Raw genomic sequence first — 19,753 nt, 5'->3', positions numbered from 1 at the left:
GCTGTACAAACTGTGCAGTTGTTTTAAGCGTTGAAACTGTAAAACATACCTTTTTACTATTTTCCCATGCATCCTTGAAATTTTCAGCTTTTTTCGCGTACTCGGCGACACCATCTGCTTGAGTCAATATAATTATAAAGTAACAACACTTATTTGAGTACTGTTTTTGTTTAGTCTACCCACTACTGTAGACAGTGGGGGTTTTATATGTATTGTACACATACACACCCTTTTCCAGTGCAAGCACAGCTCAGTTTTCTAAGGCACCATTTTCTTACTGTGATCTTAGTCACCAAAAAACATTAATAATCCATTAGTTACAGTTCAAAATTTGGAGCTTACAATCCCCGGGTGAGCAATGGAGGAAAAAGACGTGTTTGTGAGAGCTCTTAACTTTGCTTTTATTGCAATACACTAAATGCTTTTATATCCAATTTAAAGTGCTCTTGGCTAACACACAAAGAAACAACTTGTGAGAAAATAGCGACCAACAGGAAAAACAACAATGAAAAAACAACAAGACCCAAGAAGAATGATACACAAGAACTGGGTGTCGACAAAACGGGATGTGACAATAGCTTACGGAGTGAAGGAGACAGACCACCAAACCATGCAGTATTAACTGCAATTACAGCTCTACGGAACGAAGTCTCCCACATTAAAGATGACATATGCGCCACCACTGAACTCATACACAAACCGTATACACCATTCAATTCAATTCAATTCAATTCAATTCAATTCAATTTTATTTGTATAGCCCAATATCACAACAGAGTGTCTCATAGTGCTTTACAAAGTTCACTGAAATAAACAAGTGTAAGCGAACAAACAAGACCATGCACAAAGAGGAACTATCCACAACATATATACAAATATAAACAAGCAAATACAAACATCTGTTTCAGTCCTGGAGGCAATTAATTTGATCCCGTAGGTTCCTGTAATGGGGGCAGCATGGTGGTTTGAACCCGGGGTGTTTCTGTGTGGAGTTTGCATGTTCTCCCCATGCTAGCGTGGGTTCTCTAAATTGCCCGTAGGTGTGAGTGTGAGAGTGAAAGGTTGTTTGTCTGTCTCTGTCTCTGTCTCTGTATGTGGCCCTGCGATTGGCTGGCGACCAGTCCAGGGTGTACCCCGCCTCTCGCCTGAAGTCAGCTGGGATAGGCTCCCCGCGACCCTGACGGATAAGCGGTATAGAAAATGGATGGATGGATGGGTTCCTGTAATGTTACTAAAATTTCTATAGTCCCCTAATCACCGAAGGCTTTAGTGTTGAGATTACACTACTACCATGTGTTGGGGGATATCCTAAAGCTGCGAAACAGCTCTATCATGGTGATAAGAGGATCCAAAGACTACATACTCGTTCATTTTTAGTTCAGAGATCTAGTACTAGTACTAGTATTTTCCTAGCAGTTTTGCCAAGTTATGTATGTTACTGATCTTTTTTGCAATTGCTTCCTTGAGAATGCTCACACTGTATTCACTCAGAATCGACCAGAGTAGTTTAATTTTCCCTTTTTTTGTTGATATGGGACCTTGGGAAGGGGTTTGGAGGGGCAAAATAGTTCACATGGAGAGGGAAAAATAAATGGGGTAGAAGAAGTATATCATTTAACCTTTTCAATCACATCAAGAGCCATTCAACTGCCATTCAACAACTGCACACAAACATGCATACACAGAATCACACACATAGCTCAGAGCTCTGTAATAAATATAAGGTAAGAGTCATCTCAGCGATAGTCATATGGAAGTACACTGCATTCTCAAAATTATAACAAACAGTAGAAACACACCACACGCCACTGAAATCTCCAGTGTACACAGTGAGGACAAGATAAAAGGGCAGAGCAAAGCTGTACAATCAAAATTCAGGCGAGATAGTGATAGTAAACAGATGTGACTGTTACTTCACCTCACCTGTATAGAAATAATGTCAAATACCATGCATGCTAGAAAGATAACTACATACAGTATATACCCATTTCACAGGTGAACATGAGGTTCCATTGCATTGAAGCAGAGGAGAGAAAAAAAAACGAAACCCATCAAGCCTCCAAAGCTATTTGTGTAATTTCACATAAGTTACGGTGCCTTGCAACAGTATTCAACCCCTTGAAGCGTAACTTAAGTTAACTTAAAAGAGTCACTGAGTTGGAAATTGATGCATATATAAAAGAAACAGGTGGTCTCTATTTTTTTGTTTTGTTTTGTTTCTTTGACAAAAGTAATCAATTACACTATAGGTTTATAGTGTAATTGATTACTTTTTTTAACCCTTCACTTTTACACACAATTGAACCTTTACTTCTGAATTATGGATACTTATTCAAAGTTTGAGCAGTCAAAATCTCACTTTGTCATGTCAATATCCATACTGTATTTGGTTAATTGGCCATGCTCCCTTATAGTCAATGCTTACACACCTTGTACAATTCTTTCACAACAGATTGTTGGGAAAAGAATTTCATCCTTGAAAATAAAATTGAGTCCTTCAAAAGTACTTCAATCAATCAATCTTTATTTATATAGTGCCAATTCATAACAGTGTTATCTCAAGTCGCTTAACATAAAGAGCAGGTCTAGACCAAACTCTTAATTAAGAGAGAGACCCAACGATTAAGGAATTCAAAATTAAGGATTCGAGAATCCCCACATGAGCAAGCATCAGATGTTATGTTAGGTAACAGTGGCAAGGAAAAACTCTCCTTTAACGGGAAGAAACCTTGAACAGAACCAGGCTCAGATGTGGGCAGCTTTCTGTCAGGATCCGTGTTGGGTGGAGGTTGGACAGAGAGAGTGAGAGAGACAGAGATAGAGAGAGACAAAGCAAACAGCAACCAAAATACTAATAGCAACTATAGTACTGACAATAGGAATTTGACTAATAATTAGCAATATGGTAATATTGAAAAACATTAGAATAACAATAACCTGACCAATATTGATAAAAAAAAGTGGTGCAGCAGTGATTCATGAAGCCAGAGAACCACAGCCAGGAGAACCAGGACCAGGATCCACAGGAACCTGAGAGATGAGAAAAGCACAGAAAGGCTCCGGGGAAGATACCAAGTTAGTAACAGACATTAAAGAGACATGAAGCATAAGGATGAAAAGGAAGAGGAAGAGAGAGGAGCCCAGTGCATCATGGGAGTCCCCCGGCACTTGAAAATCCTTGAATTTGACGTGCCTCTATATGTATGTACCCTGGATTAAGCAAACTGAGTCATTATTAAGTTCCACAGCACCCTTGAAAGATCTTTGATTTATTGAACAACTGTGATAATGTTACTTCTAAGATGATTTAGGTATATCAAGTCCAGCAGTACATACAGAAATGCTATTCTATTTCAAATTGTAAATCAAGCTAGATGCGCTATCCAGTACCCTACATCTCATTCAGCAACATTTAGCACAATGCTCATTAAAAGTATTACAAGAACTTAAATGCTGTGAATGTCTTGCATGATTTTATGATGTAAATATGTTTTGATGGTATTTCAGGACAAGAATATTTAGGTTATCCTAAAAGTTCTGCAAAGGTCCCTGTAATGCTACAAAAAATTCGAAGGTGAAGGTGATGCATGGATCAAAAACTTTTAATCTAGGTTGGTCCCCTAAAAGTACCTGTTAAGTCACTAAAAGTTCAAGGTACATATAGGACCTAGAAGGAGCATCCTATAGTCCCCTAATCGTTCCCTGAAAGTCAACCCAATAGCATTCCCCTATAATTTTATGAACTCTACATTGTGACGTCCAATAATATTACAAGGTGGCATTCTTTACTCTAACAGGAAAATTCTCAGAACATGAAGGTGGAAGAAGGTGAAAACCCGTGCTTGCATCCATGGAATTTAATAACCTATGATAATAAATATAATAATACCCATGATATTTGCAATTAGGGGAAGGGGAAGAATAAGGCACGGAGAAATTATGAACCTAGTTCACATTTTATTTAGTAAAATATCTATATCATCACCACAGGGCATGGAAAACAAAAGCTCTACCATCAAGGTAAATTGACTGTATTTGTACAGCATCTTTTAGTCTTTTCAACCATGCCATCAGGAGTAAACTAATCATTCACATGCACTCACATACCAAAGATATACATTGGGAGCATTTTGGGGTTCAGTGTATTGCCCAAGGACACTATCAAATATTGATTGGAGGAGCCGATCTTACAATTGGTGGACAGCTCTACCTCTGAGCCACAGCCGCTCATGGGCAATGACAACAAATCAAATCCACCATTGCTAATGGAGACTCCAAACTCTTGCTTGGTGAATCTAGTGATAGCTGGCAAGGGCACAGTGTAACTCTTTCACTGTTTCGGTATTTATTAAACTGAGCAAATTTCATATGCACATTTTTCAACCTCTAGCTTGGAGACTTTACTGTGTCATAGCTTTTATCTGTAACATTTAAAGATGCAATCCAAATTGGGATTTAACCTCTAAAGACCTGGTGTACACATGCGTGCACATAACATTTTGGGTTATATTACCATAGTAGTTAATACTGCTTAGCTGGGGCCGTATGGACATGTATGTGGGCAAAATTGTTGATATTTCATATTGTTTTTTGCACCGTGATCTTCAAAACATGTTCAAAATATGTTTTGTATGTGTTATAAATACACACAAAAGCAGTCAAAACTGCTATGTTCAGGGTGGAAATAAAGAATTTTGCACAAAGGTGACTTTATTGTGTTTTCTGGAAGTTAAGACCATTTGTCCACATATGTGGACATAATTTTTCTCTAAAACTACACCATGTAAAAAGATGATGCTTAGGTTTTATACTTATCAGGGTCCAATAAGCCCAAATAGCAAGGAGAAATAATAAAATAAATAATATAAAAAATGCATATCAAACAAGAGCTCGGGTCTTAAGAGGTTAATTAAATTAAATTAATTGAATTAATTTTAAGAATTGATACATTTAATTAAATGCTTTGTAACCACTACCCAGTAATTCCTGGCTTTATACCTGTTGGGCTGATGAGAGTCTAAAGAAGAATAAGACAAATAAAACTGTGCCTAGATAACTGTTACTGTGAGTTATATTTCAAGAGCAGAAATGTGTAAAATGAATGTACTGTCATAGCTGTGTGCTCTGACTGCTGTTGCCCTTTTTTACTGGCAGCTCCTGGTAGCGAGCAGAAGGTGAGTCCCTGTAGGCTGCTAGGGCTGTTAGTGCTGTGTTCTCTTTATGTGTCAGAGCTGCTCTGTAGAGACGCTTGGTCCCTGCTGAGGAGTGAACAGCTGAGCATCACATACTACCTCTTCCCAACAGAGAGTACATGGAGGGATGCTGGGAAGGCCAAACGTTTCTCAAGCAGGTGCTGTTAATGTTCACTTGCAGGTCTAAGCAAGTCATCATATCTGCCACGGTTCCAGCTGTGACTTTTATTATTATTATTGGACTTCAACTTATATTGAAATGGTTGATTAATATTTTTGTTAATGTTCATTTACTTATCTATACATTCTGAGATAATGGCAAACACCCCTTTAAAGCACAAATGGTAAGTCAATTGCTCAGTGTTCTGTAAAAGTGATACAAATTGTGTTCTTAATGTATTGTAAAGACGGGGGAAACCCATTCTGTGGTCAGGATGAAGCATTGTATCCTGTAGACATATACACAGGCAAAATCATAAACTTTTAGATAAAAGAGAATACCAGGGAACACCAGGCAGCTGGACAAGCTGCCAAACAACAGCCAAAAGGCTGGCTCAGTGCTGGATAGGAGCCTGGATTTACTGGGGATGGTGGTGGAGAGACACACAAGCTGCAGGCCATCATGGACAATGTCAGCCACCCTCTTCACCACACTCTAACAGGACAGAGGAGCAGCCACAGTGGATGATTGAATCCTGGTGCAGGATCCTGCACCACTCAAGCTACAATAAGCGTGTTAAGTCATGTCCGGTTTGTCGGAGCTGTGCAGCGTCTTGTCGATAGCGTCTTGGCATTTAAACCTAGGCTAGCACTAATAGGTCTCACTTCCTTTTACAGATTGTCCCGCTATGTATATCCTGAATTGCCTTCAACCACCTCTCTGTACTTGTCTTGTTAGATCTGAGTGCTGCATTTGATGCCATTGACCATCATATCCTATGACAGAGACTGGAACACTTAATTGGCCAATTTATCAGATCGATTTCACCTTGTACATGTTAACAATGAGTCCTCCGTCCACACTAAAGTTAGACATGGAGTTCCACAGGGTTCGGTGCTTGGACTGATATTATATACCATATATATGCTTACTCTGGGTAATATTATCAGGAAACACCCCATTAATTCAATCATACTCAATTATACCCAATAAAGCCAGATGAATCCAATCAAAAAACTCTGCCTTAAGGACATAAAGTCCTAGATGACCAGCAATTTTCAGCTCAGACAAAACTGAAGTTATTATGCTTGGCCCTAAACACCTTGCTTCCAGTTTTGTTTCATTGCTCCACAGAACAGAATCTTCTGTGGCTTTTTATATGAACAAATTTGAGCCGTTGTCTTGGGCTTTTTGGTTAGTAGTGGTGGTCTTGGATTTTGGGCATGGAGGCCCTCAGCGTTTAATATGCGCCTTACAGTGGAAAGTGAAACCTCAGTGCCGGCTGCTACCAAGTCTTGCTGCAGTTCTTTTGCAGTCACTCAAGGGTTTTTGGCCACCTGCTTCCTCAGAAGTCTGGTGCCAGCCATTGATAGCTTCCACTCTCTGTCACAGCCAGGTAGTGTCACCAGTACTCCTTTAGCTTTGAACTTACAAACTATGCTTCCAACAGTATCTCTTGGAATGTGCAGTGCTTTTGCTATATTTTTGTATCATTTTCCTCGTTTGTGCAAGGCAATAATCTCCTCACTTTTAGGACAATTCTCTTGGCTTACCCATATTTCTAATATGCAACCAATCAAGGGCAACACTTGATGTGCAAATGAGGGATTCTATTCAAGGGGTTGGATAATTTTGAGACTGCAATAGTCATTAAATTTCATTTAATGTTGACTTGTAATAGTTGTGTTGAGCTATTTCAATTGTTCTTATTTGAGTTGTTCATTGAGCTTCACTGAGCTTGAGGAAAACACGCCACCAGGTGCTAGTGCAATTTAACTTGCTGTTTTTGTTTTGTTTTTTTAATATTCGAAATAAATTTTGTGGTCAATCTAAAAGTAAATTGTTAAAGAAAGAGCTAAAAAAGACTTACTTACCTTAAGTATGGCCAAGATTCATGGCTCTTGTTCTGTATTAGTGCATTCCAAAGTTACTAGTTTAATGCTTCAGCACTTGTTAATCGAATTGTTATATTCAGAATCAGAATCTGGTTTATTGTCATTATACGGCAAAGTATAATGAAATTCCGTCTGACCTCTCCCATATGAAATTTACAAACAAGACAATAAATAAAGATATAAAAATAAAAATAGGCAAAAGGAAAAATATATATACAATATTCAAGAATATACACAATTATCAAGAATAACAGTTACGGTATAAACACTATGTACAGAACAGTGCAATGCAGCATGAAACATGAAAAAAGTGAGTAACAGTGCAATGCAGCATGAAAAATTGAGTAACAGTGTATGTACAAGATAGTGCAGCTAGCCTCTGCTTAGAGGCTACTGAGGTCATCCTGGTTAGGAATTTGTAGAAACAGGGGGGAGGGGTGTGATGGAGGCCACAGCTCTGGGGTAGAAGCTGTTCCTCAGCCTGTTCGTGGTGGATTTCAAAGTTCTGAACCGCTTCCCAGACGGAAGCGGTTCAAACAGGGAGTTTCCAGGGTGTGTGGTGTCCAGTGTGATGCTCCTGGCCTTCTTCCTCAGTCTGCTGGCATAGAGTGTGTTGAGGTGAGGGAGCTCCAGCCCGATGATCCTCTGAGCTGCCTTCACCACTCTATGCAGAGCCGCCCTCTCCGCCACCGTGCAGCTCACAAACCACATGGTAATGCAGTTTGTGAGGATGCTCTCGATGGTGCTGCGGTAAAAGTTGAGCATCAGGTCCTTGGGGAGTTTGGCCTTTCTCAGCTTTCTGAGGAAGAAGAGTCTTTGCTGAGCCTTCTTTACCAGATTAGAGGTGTTGGTAGTCCAAGACATCTGAGTGGAGACACTGACTCCAAGAAACATGAGACTCTCCACACTTTCCACAGCTTGTCCATGGATGTGGAGGGGGGGGTGGTCTCTCCCCTTAGATCTCCTGAAGTCAATGATCATCTCTTTTGTCTTGGAGGTGTTCAGGTCCAGGTTGCTGTCCACACACCACTCAGCCCATTGCTCCACTTCTTGCCGGTATGCAGACTCGTTGTTGTCTGTGATGAGGCCAACAACTGTGGTGTCGTCTGCAAATTTGACTATGGAGTTGGAGGTGTGAGTGGGGGTGCAGTCATAGGTGAAGAGTGTGAAGAGGATGGGGCTCAGCACACAGCACTGTGGGGTTCCAGTGTTCAGGATAAGGGCAGAGGAGGTGTGGTGTCCTATTCTCACCTGTTGTGGTCTTCCTGTGAGAAAGTCCATAATCCACGAACACAGTGAGGAACCCAGGCCCAAAAAGTCCAGTTTGTTGACTAGCTTGTGCGGGATGACGGTGTTAAATGCAGAGCTAAAGTCCACAAAAAACATCCGCACATAGCTGTTGGGCGTCTCCAGGTGTGTCAGGGCTGAGTGGAGCACGGTGTTGATCGCGTCCTCCGTGGAGCGGTTTGCTCTGTAAGCAAACTGATGTCTGTCCAGGTCAGGTGGGATGATGGTTTTAATGTGTGAGAGCACCAGCCTCTCGAAGCACTTCATGGCAATAGGTGTCAGTGCCACGGGGCGGTAGTCGTTCAGGTCTTTGACAGATGACTTTTTAGGCACAGGGATGATGGTGGAGGTCTTCAGACATGTGGGAACAGTAGCAGTTTGCAGTGAGAGGTTGAAGATGTTTGTGAACACCTCAGCAAGCTGCTCTGCACACGTCTTCAGGACCCGGCCTGCCACTCCGTCTGGTCCTGCTGCTTTGCGCGGGTTGACTTTGCGCAGGGTGGCCCACACCTGGTGTTGTTGTAGCACCAGCAGAGCTGCCTCAGCAGGAGGGTTGGTGGGGGGGCAGACCTCTCCTTAGGGATGTCGAAACAGGCGAAGAAGTGGTTGAGGACATCAGGCAGTTCAGCGTCTTTGCTGGGCAGCAGACGGCTGGATTTGTAGTCCGTCAGTGCCTTGATGCCTTTCCACATGCTGCAGGGTTTATTGTTGTTAAACTGCTCCTCGATCCGCAGCTTGTAGGCCCGCTTCGCATCCCTGATGCCTTTCTGGAGCTTCCCTCTTGCCTCCCTGTAAGCCTGCCTGTCTTCTGACCTGAAGGCTGCATCCCTCTCCCTCAGCAGTGCTCTCACAGTGGTGTTCATCCAGGGTTTTTGATTGGGGAACACGTTGATTGTCTTTTGTGTTTTGACCGTGTCCGAGCAGAAACGGATGTAGTCCAACACAGATCCGGCATATTCCTCTAAGTCTTCGTGTGCAAACAGGCCCCAGTCTGTGCTATCAAAACAGTCTTGCAGCATCGAGGTGGCTTCCTCGCTCCACACAGTTATAGTTCTGATAGCTGGTTTTGCTCTGCAGATTTGAGGTCTGTAGGTTGCAGTCAAGGACAGAGAAATGTGACCAGACTCTCTTAGGTGTGCACATGGAGATGCTTTGAAAGCTCCGGGGATGTTGGTGTAGACATTTTTTTCTCTGGTCGGGAAGTTCACATTTTTATAAAATTTAGGTATGACCAATTTTAAATCTACGTGATTAAAGTCTCCCGCGACTATGACGACGCCATCAGGATGCGCCGTGAGCTGCCTGCTGATGACGTCATATAGCCGCGCGAGTGCTAACTTAGCATTAGCCTGTGGGGGAATGTAAACAGCTATAATCGTTATTAAAGTGAATTCCCTTGGGAGAAAAAAAGGTCTACACCTCACCACCAGGAGCTCTAAGTCCGGGCAGCAGTGTGTGAAAACAGAGTCCGCAGCCGTGCGCAAGCTGCTGTTTACAAACACACACAGTCCTCCTCCTCTGCTCTTCCCGGAGTCCCTCGTCCTGTCCGCTCTGTGTGTGGAGAAGCCGGTCAGCTCGATGGTGCTGATGGAGAGTTTAAAGTATTCCTGCCGCGTGGCAAGTTCAGTAACCCCATGTCCAATAGCAGATACCTGCTCCTCGTGTTGCTGAATGCGCATACTGTGGGAACTTAATAGTTCATTGAGCTGGGTGGAGTCGGCTGGGTTCATATCTTTGGCCAGTTCGTACTGACAAGGTCCGGGCAGACAAGACTATGGAACCTACACGCTCGACTCAGTAAAGTAACAAAGAAACTTTATTCAAAAATCAGGAACAAAGACAAAACCCTAAAACTAATCTAACAAAAGGCAACTCTGTGAAGAAAACAGGAGTGATCAAACAAAACAAAATCAAAACGTAACAGAAAAACTCAGGCCAGAGAGGGCACTCAAAACACAAAACAAAGTAGCAACAAAATGACTAGGCTAGACTAATATCAAAGTTAACAACAGAAGGAGCAAGACAGGGCTTGAAACAAAGTACACAACTGAAAAGAAGACAGTACTCCGATCATCAAATTCATGAACCAGAAATCACAGGAAGGCACGACAATGGACATGACGAACTGGCACAGGACAGAGGGAGACACAGACAATAAATACACAGGGTAATGGGGAACAGGTGGAAACAATCAGGGAGGGGCCAGACAATCACAGACAGCAGGAAGTAAATCTAACTGAGACGAGGGAAAACAGGGATACTACAAAATACAACAGGAAATGACAAGACAACAGGAGACGAGACAAAAACGGAACTTAACAAAATGCAGGATCATGACAGCCTTAGCAGTAGTCTGTCTTATTATTGAGCTATCAAGGAAATTTTTCGTGTTTTTATGTTGAGAAATGTTTAACAGGAAAGCGGAAGGTGAGGAGCATCTTTGCCTCCATAGAAACAAACCTACATAAAACATGATTTTTCAGGAAAGAGGGAGAAAAAGATTAAACTGGGTGGTTATAGCATTAACCAGTTGTATTGTTGACTTATCAAGCACACGTTTTTGACCCTCCGGACTGCCAAGGAATAATGTTAACTGATAGAATAAAGGAGGAAAACAAGGATACAATCTTGTACTTAAATGTTGAATAATGTAGCGGTTATAGTTAGATAACAAACTTAAAGTGGGAAATAACAGCACAGCTTCTGTGCTACCAAGTCGTACTTCTCACTGGTGCATGTCGAACCAGATACATCTAGCCTAAAATCAAACGACTCGGTAAGATCAAGAAATTCAGCAAGATAACACGTAGTGTCATCAGTGTCAAGAGTAAAATCACTAACCATTAGTGCCTTGGATGGATGGATGATAAAAGCCGGAGTTATTTCTGTATCTGAACTGCTAAAACAGCATACTCTACTCACTGGTTAGTACATAATACATACTTGATAGAATTAGTAGGTAGAATAACTTTGATACTCCAGTCAGAAATCATCTGAAATAAAAGTTAACATGAAGAGTTTTTACCACCGTTTACATTGAGGAACAATGTTTTGATGAGCAGATCAACATCAATCAAGAGAGAAATCTAGTCTCTAAGTGTAATGTGTTCAGGTGTAATGTGGTGTTGATGTGGTGTGTCGCAGGATTGGTTTGCAACTATTGAATTCTATATGTTCTGTGTGAAGGAGATCTAAAATACTTGAAAAACACTTCTTGAATTGGTGTCAGTTTGACTGGCCTTTACACATTCTGTACAATTCCCACTTGAATACTGGAGAGATTGGCTCTCTATTTTTACACCCCCAAACTGCCGAACACTGTGCCCTGGATCTGAATGGCATGCTAGCTCAGTATAACATGAGGGTTCGATATGTGGTGGTTGGATCTTCTTAATGAGAAGAAACAGCAGGATAGAGACTGATAACTTTCTCAAGCCGAGCTTTGCTGCTCCACACACTTCATCCGCTTCACAACAACTGCAATACTCGTTTCTAACTCAAATGAACTGGCTGAACTAACTAATCACAGACCAGAAGGACTTAGACTTGTGAGTACTTGTGAGGAAAACTACAGAGATTATCTAACTGTTTTAAAGATGCTGATGTAAATATTTATTTATACATGTAAATATGTAAACTATAACAAATATGTATATTGTTAAATGTGCAAACATTTTAGATATATTTTTAGTAAAATATCTATTTTTAATTTTAATTTGTAATTTACTTTCTAAACTGTACATTTTCTCTTGGCCAGAGGAGTGAGCACCCAGACAGGGATTAGAGCTGTGTCTGGCAGATCCAAGGGGCCGATGAGGGGTCACTGCTGTAGCCAGGTATGTCAGGTATGTTGTGGATCATCATTATTGCAAACAATACAGTCAGACGGGGGAATTGAGGCTGCTGTTGAATCTCTTGATCATGCATCACACTGAGAATCATATGAGCTGGTTTGTGTTTTCTAGATACCCAGCAGGTGAACCAGGTGTTTCACTAAATCAGACTCAAATTGACGTCCTTGATCCATGTGCACCATTTCTGGAATGCCATGCTCAGGGATGAAATTGTGCAACTATGTTGCCGTTCTGGTCTGGAATGGCACAGATGCTGACATACTTGGAAAAATTATCTTAAATAGCAATCACATACCTGTTGCTCCATTTCATTGGAGCTCTCTGGCGAGGTCTGGGCATTACATGGAGTAAATTGTTTGCACCACATCTTGATGTCACATGACATAAATGGCCAGTTGCACATTTTCCGAGAATTTGCACATTTGCTGTTTCAGGATTTAATCTGCAGTCAGACGATCAGTTACTGGATTTCCATGCAACAGCTGCGGGTGTCTGTAGGGTCTGAGGGACTACAATTTGGTCAAGCGTTGACTCAGTGAATGGTTTGAAAACTTTACAACAAAGAAAACCATTATGAAAAGCCTGTGGTTTTCTCAGTAGATGTGCATTTTTTCATGCCCAGTATGACCTGTCACTTTCCAGTTAAAGTTGACCTCGGACAGTATGGTATGTTGTTGCTGTTCCCTTTTAAGATATTCTACAGGTAGTTTAAACACAAATGCAGAGGATACAGATTATATAGCACACACTCTGCCTGGACCAGGAAGCTGTGAAAATGTCGAGTTACAGGGAACAGGTTTTGAATAAGTACGGCAGGTGATGTGGTGATCAATCAATCAATCAATCAATCAATCTTTATTTATATAGCGCCAATTCATAACAGCGTTATCTCAAGACCCTTTACATAAAGAGCAGGTCTAGACCAAACTCTTTAATTAAGAGAGAGGCCCAACGATTCAGGAATTCAAAATTAAGGATTCAAGAATCCCCACATGAGCAAGCATCAGATATTACTTGAGCAACAGTGGCAAGGAAAAACTCCCCATTAAAAAACCTCGGACAGACCCAGTTTTTAGTCTACTCTTAAATGTAGAGAGGGTGTCTGCCCCCCGAACCCAAACTGGAAGGAGATTCCACAGGAGAGGAGCCTGATAGCTGAAAGCTCTGGCTGATGTCAGTTCTGATGTTCAGAACTGGTGCTTTGCTCTGCAGTTCTGGCATTACCAAGGCAACATGAAATTGCATCTGCATTGAGGTGGCTGTGGTCATCTTTGTTATGTACAGTCCACTCAAAAGGATCAAGTTCATGAGCCCAGCATACACATCAGTTCTATCATTGTCAATAGGTATTTTTCTGAGACCCAAGATTGATTTGTGGTCTTTGACAATGACAGACTGCTTGTAAAGATAGTGTCAAAAATGATGCATAGCCCAGACAATAGTCCAGAGTTCCTTTTCTATTTCTTTTCTGCTTTTATGAGAACATGGCTATCATATGCTATCACTTTCTACCAGCATCCCTGTTCCTGAGTTAGTACAGCACCAATACATGAGTATGAAACATCTGTGTAGAGGGACAATGACAATATGAAATTGTAAAGCCACTGGATGGTTTGAGAGGGCATGTTTTAGGTAAGTGAAGGCACACTGACCTTGAAAAGTCCATTGAAAGAGTACATTCTTTTCAGTGAGATAGAAAGGTCCTGATGAACTTACGGTAGTAGGTATAAGGAATACTCTTACTTCAGTTGCTGAGCATGGGGTAGGCCAGTCTTAAGCATGAATTTGTGGTGCAAAAGTATGTGATGTGGAAAGACAGATCTCAAAAATTATAATGACACAGCAAAAACATCAAACTACAGTATCATAAGTGACTAGCATCATCATCTGTCGGACACACTAAACATAACTCAAAGATTTGAGGCTTGAGTGTGTATTCATTGCAATCCCATTGTATCACTTTGCAGTATACTTCTAGTTGTCCCACTTGCAGGTCCTCATTTCCAAAACCATTGAAGAAGATTTTCAAGTAGTCATGTGAGCTTAAAATCCGAACAATACTGACTGATTTAGAAGGCACCATTAGTGTAAGGTGTATGTGGTTTCTCCCACAGAATTATGCGTTGATATAAAATTGTGTATGCACACGTTTTGCTCTGTACTTTTCATCAGTTCTCATCATGCACTCATCACTCATGGAAACCATATGTGATAAAGACTCAGATTTAAGAGTCATTACAAATTCATAACCAGCTCCTTTATGATATTACATCAAAATGATATCTAGTCAAACATCAAATTTGTAACATTAATTAAAAAAAAAGGGTAAACTACAGAAGTAAATTCTCAACAAGGACCTGAGCTGAACAAATGAATATATTATTCAGACGTAAGATTTTCATTAGACTGCAAATGAGAGTGAGAAGCAGTCGAGTGTAAAATCATTCATTCTGCACCTTCCCATTTGAAGATTTTAAATACAGTCTGCTCATAGCTGTACTCTACTGTCTATGACAACCAAGCCTTTTGAAATGCAGCATTCCTGAGACACAATGATGAAAGTGCACACTTCACATATAGGACATATTCATAGGAAAATCTCATTATAAGCTTTAATTAGATATTTTTTCTGAACTCATTCACCCTCATACTTTAACTTTTTTCCCAAACTGACTCGATCCTCCAAAAAGATATGAAAGTGCATCAAAGAGCAACAACCATTCCTGTTGTATGCTGTAAAGTTAAAAGTTTTAAAAATCCATGGATCTTCATTAAAGTCCTTTCATACAGTAACTCATTAAGGCATTCATTATTAATTTCTGTGGACAGCTGCTTTCAGGCCTATGCTAAATAAAAGTGGCTGTCCACATTTGGTCTCAAAAGACAGAAGGGATGAGAGGTACCAAGATGTGGTTCAAGCTTGATTGGCATTTATGTTTCAGAGTAGGTTTGTCAGGTATCAATTAATTCTATTAGACCAAATGTAAGTTTTGAAGGTATAAATATATTAGTTTTAAATGTTTATGTGTGTGCATTATATGTCTTAAAACATTCATAATGTCCCCCTGGAAAGCCCCCAGTTCCCAGTGTTTCTTTTGGGTTTTTTTTTTTTTTTAAATTGAATGGAATTGAATAAGGGATGTAAGGCAAGTCAGATCCAAATGCAGTGCGCACAGATAGAGAGAAAACACAAACACTGTTTTGGGATGTGTATCTACTATAAATAAGTTCTCATTTGACAGATGTTTGTAATTTATTGTTCTTTACCCTATAGAATTATTTTACTGTTGCCTCTGAGGCTCCCATGAGGGGTGTTTAAATGAAATTTTCAATTGTCAGCACTTGTCTGAATTATGTAAGATTAGCGTCAATGAACAACGCATGAGATGCAAAAAGTGTTGTTCTACCTCCATACAATATATATATACGCGTTTAATGAATGCCTTACATTCTCTGCACATGCACATCCTGCCATGTTTAAACCACGAGATACATGGAAAGATGTGTAGAACCGTAACTTAAAAATTTTGAAATGGCCCTCTGGACCCAAGTGCCATGAGAAATCAAAATTGTGAGTTTCTTTTATTTCATTGACTTTAGCTCCCTAGCTAAAATGCCACAGTATTGACCCTGCACTGTAAGGATAGGTAAAAAAAACTAGGTAGGTAAAAACTTTACATTCTTAACCTCATTTCAATTCAGTGACCTTTTTGCTAGAGTGGTCTCAGATTAGATCCATTCCTGAAAGAGACTGCTTCCTGAATTGAAATGTGTGACCATGTCAGAGCAGAGGCTTTGTCTCCCCTCTGTTTACATGAAAGAAGGTCAGTTTTCATTGTATGCTCTTCTCAACGCTCAACTTTATCACTCTCAAATTCACATTCACATTGTCTATCCCCAAAATGCATTTGGGGGATAATGTAACATAAAATTTTTTCCCCTTACCAGTTATAAGATACATAACTTCAGCTGTGCCACCCACCTCAGCGCAAGTGAGTTGTGTCTGAGCCCTGGTTTTTGCTAAACCCTTACATACTGTTCATATTTTATGCCTTCACAGCATGGTCCAAGAATTCCCTCATAGTAAGTGTCTATACCAAATTTTGAACTACAGATCTATTTAGAATGTCTAAATAGCCTATGCACACCAAGTCCTCCTGCCATGTCACTGAAATGGCAGCTCAGGAACCTTTATAATGTTATGAAATGGGTCAAATTGAACCAAAACAGTATGTAAGGGTTAAGTTGTCTTATTTCCATGCTGCTACACACTTATTCTAAGCAGGCTTTCAAGTGGGTTTAAATTTCACTCTTGAAAAGAGACAAAATTAGGAATACAAAACAACATTATTGGCACCATTAGATTTTTTAATAACCTGTACATTATCTTGAGAAATAAATGGTAATGTACCAACACTGTATTATCAGAATATTTTAATATAATGTCTGACATTATTAAACAATTATCAAATATAAATTATCATTCTTTTTCAACTTTAGTGTGGTGACTTCAAAGAAGATATATAAAATATGACCTGGATAGATTTCTGTACCAGAACGATTTAATGTGGTGACTTCAAAGAAGAAATACAAAATATGACCTGGATAGCATTAAAGGCACCCTTCCCTAATATCTAACTGAACTGGTCCCTTTGGCAACAATGTCATTTCTTGCAGCTATCAACTGTAAAAGCGTCTTGCATCAGTCTGCTGGTATTTTTTCACATCTTTCCATTGCCATTTCTTCAAGCTCTTGAATGTTTGTGGGATTAATTTTCCCACTGACAGATTTCAGCTCTCTCCAAAGATTTTCAATTGAATTCAAATCAACGCAAATTTTTGTGCTTTTGGATGTGTGCTTTGGGTGTTAATCATGCTAGAGGACTCATTATCCAAACCTACTTTTCTTATAGTGCAATGAACATTTTGCATTAGAATGTCAAGTTAATCCTCTGATTTCATGATTCCCTTACTATAGTCCTGCAGTACCAAAGGCAGCCAAGCCTTTGTGTTCTTTTCCATATGAAGTTCAGTTTGTTGGCTATAAATAATCACTAGTCTGCAATGCCAAAAAGTTCTATTTCAGTTTGATCTGCCCGCTTCGCTCGTCGGCCCTAAAGGATTGTGGTTTGTCAAGGTTCATTTTGGCAAAGATTTTGGAAAGATGCCTTTTTATGTCTTCCTTTCAGCCATGGAGCCCTTCTTAGCCTATGTCTGTAAAACCTTTCTTGGTTTACTGTGCAGCATATGGTGTGGGTTGAAACCATCATTCTAAATTAGCTCCAGGTCAGCCTTCAACTCTTTGGATTCTTTATGTGATAATTTTCCACAGTTCATACCAACCTTTGACAACTTCAACTTCTTTTACTGATTTTTCTCTTTTCCCCATGTCTCGGGAGGTTTTGACATTTCAGTGAGTGGCACTCTTCATAATATATTGAGCAACAACAATGCCAAGATCTTAGGAGATGGCCTCATACCATTTGTAATACTTTTGCTTGGTGATCATAGCTCTTCTGATTCTCTTAGCCAACTCTCTTCACCATTGTGAAAACAAGTAAGTAAAAAAATAGCTGGTTATAGTGGTTATAATGAAGAGACACAATTAAAGTTTATGTCAAGAAATGCAATATCGAACAGGGAAGAAGGAACAGGGAAACAGAAAACAGGTGTGCAGGTCTGGAGACAGCTGGGGCAACACATGGTCTGGATTATGGTGAGAGACAGTGAGAAAAACACAAGTACATGCGACTGTGATTGAAATCTTGCTTGTTTTTAACTTACATTATATCTTTTAACCAGGTGAAAGATTTCAGACATCAAACATCTGTATTGAAATTTAAACAATTATCAGCTGGTGCTGTGGTTAGCACTGTTGCCTCACAGCAAGAAGGTCCCGGGTTCAAATCCCAGTTTGAACCCAGGGTCTTTCTGTGTAGAGTTTGCATGTTCTCCCCATGCTAGCATGGGTTCTCTCCAGGTACTCCGGCTTCCTCCCACAATCCAAAGTAGGTTAATTGTTGACTCTAAATTGCCCGTAGGTGTGAGAGTGAGTGTTTGTCTGTCTCTGTATGTGGCCCTGTGATTGGCTGGTGACCAGTTCAGGGTGTACCCTGCCTCTTGCCCAAAGTCAGCTTGGATAGGCTCCAGCTCCCCCATGCCCTGATGGATAAGAGGTATAGAAAATGAGATGAAAAAAGAGTATCATGGATTTTTGACAAAAAAGTGTTTTACTGGTTTTAATTACCAGGTTGAGACCTCTGCAAATAAGTTTACATTATATTGTTATTATTTCTACAATAGTTTGGTCATTTAAATTAGTCAGTTTCCCCTAACACTGGGGAATCACTGTACAATACTACTACTGTCATATACTCAATTCTACTCTAATGTACACACATACCTTTCTGGCAGGTACGAGGGAAAAGAGGTGGATGTGGCTTGAAAGAGAGCGACAAACAAGAAGACATACAGCACAATGAAACACAATTGACAGAATTGAAGTATTTACCATACTACTAAACTCGTACAAATGGACACATCAGAGAAAGAAAACAAAAAGAAAATAAAAATCAATCCATACTGCTGTAAGATGCAATTCTACTATAATGTACATGTGTGACACAGAAGTGGCTAAAGGGCAGATGTCCCAGTGATTGCACCAGGAGCGCTAGGGGCACTGACTTCTTTTTCCTGAATAATAACAAGCAACATCAGGCAGGGGCATGGTAGTGCAGTGGTTAGTATTGTTGCCTCACATCAAGAAGGTTCCAATTTTAAATCTGCTGTCTGGCTGGTTTGCAACCTGGGGCCTTTCTGTGTGGAGACTTGAATGGTTACTCCGGCTTTCTCCCACAGTCCAAAGACATGCAGGTTAGGTTGGTGACTCTAAAGTGCCTGTAGGTGTGAGTGTGAGCGTGTACGGTTGTCTGTCTCTAGGTAAAATAACTTTTTTTGGCAATTTTGAAGAGACCTTTTTTGCAACACAATGGCTGGGTTCTTTAATTAAAAGGGCTATTTAAAAGCAATGTAAAGCAGTGAAAATATTCTCTTAATGTAGTATACACTTAAAGTGATTTTTTGATGGGCCTTTTTTTAGGATGCTAAAACATATTTTTTTCTGTTGATCCTGTCCACAGCTGTCCATTGCATTGCTTAGTGCTGTCTGCTTGTCTAAACTGGGTCTGTGCCGACCTACAATGACTGCTAGCTTATTAACTTTCAAAAGCTACCATTACCAAGGTAACATTAGCTACATATAAAACAAATTGTAGGTGCTGTTCATTTGGTGGTGCACAGCTAGCTATAGCCATAGCTAAATTGGCTGTAACATAAGCTGGTTAAAATAGCTTTCAATTCTGTGAC

The sequence above is a fragment of the Pempheris klunzingeri genome, chromosome 2 (genome assembly GCF_042242105.1).
Source record: "Pempheris klunzingeri isolate RE-2024b chromosome 2, fPemKlu1.hap1, whole genome shotgun sequence".
NCBI lineage: Eukaryota > Metazoa > Chordata > Actinopteri > Acropomatiformes > Pempheridae > Pempheris > Pempheris klunzingeri.
This window is presented reverse-complemented; position numbering follows the sequence as displayed.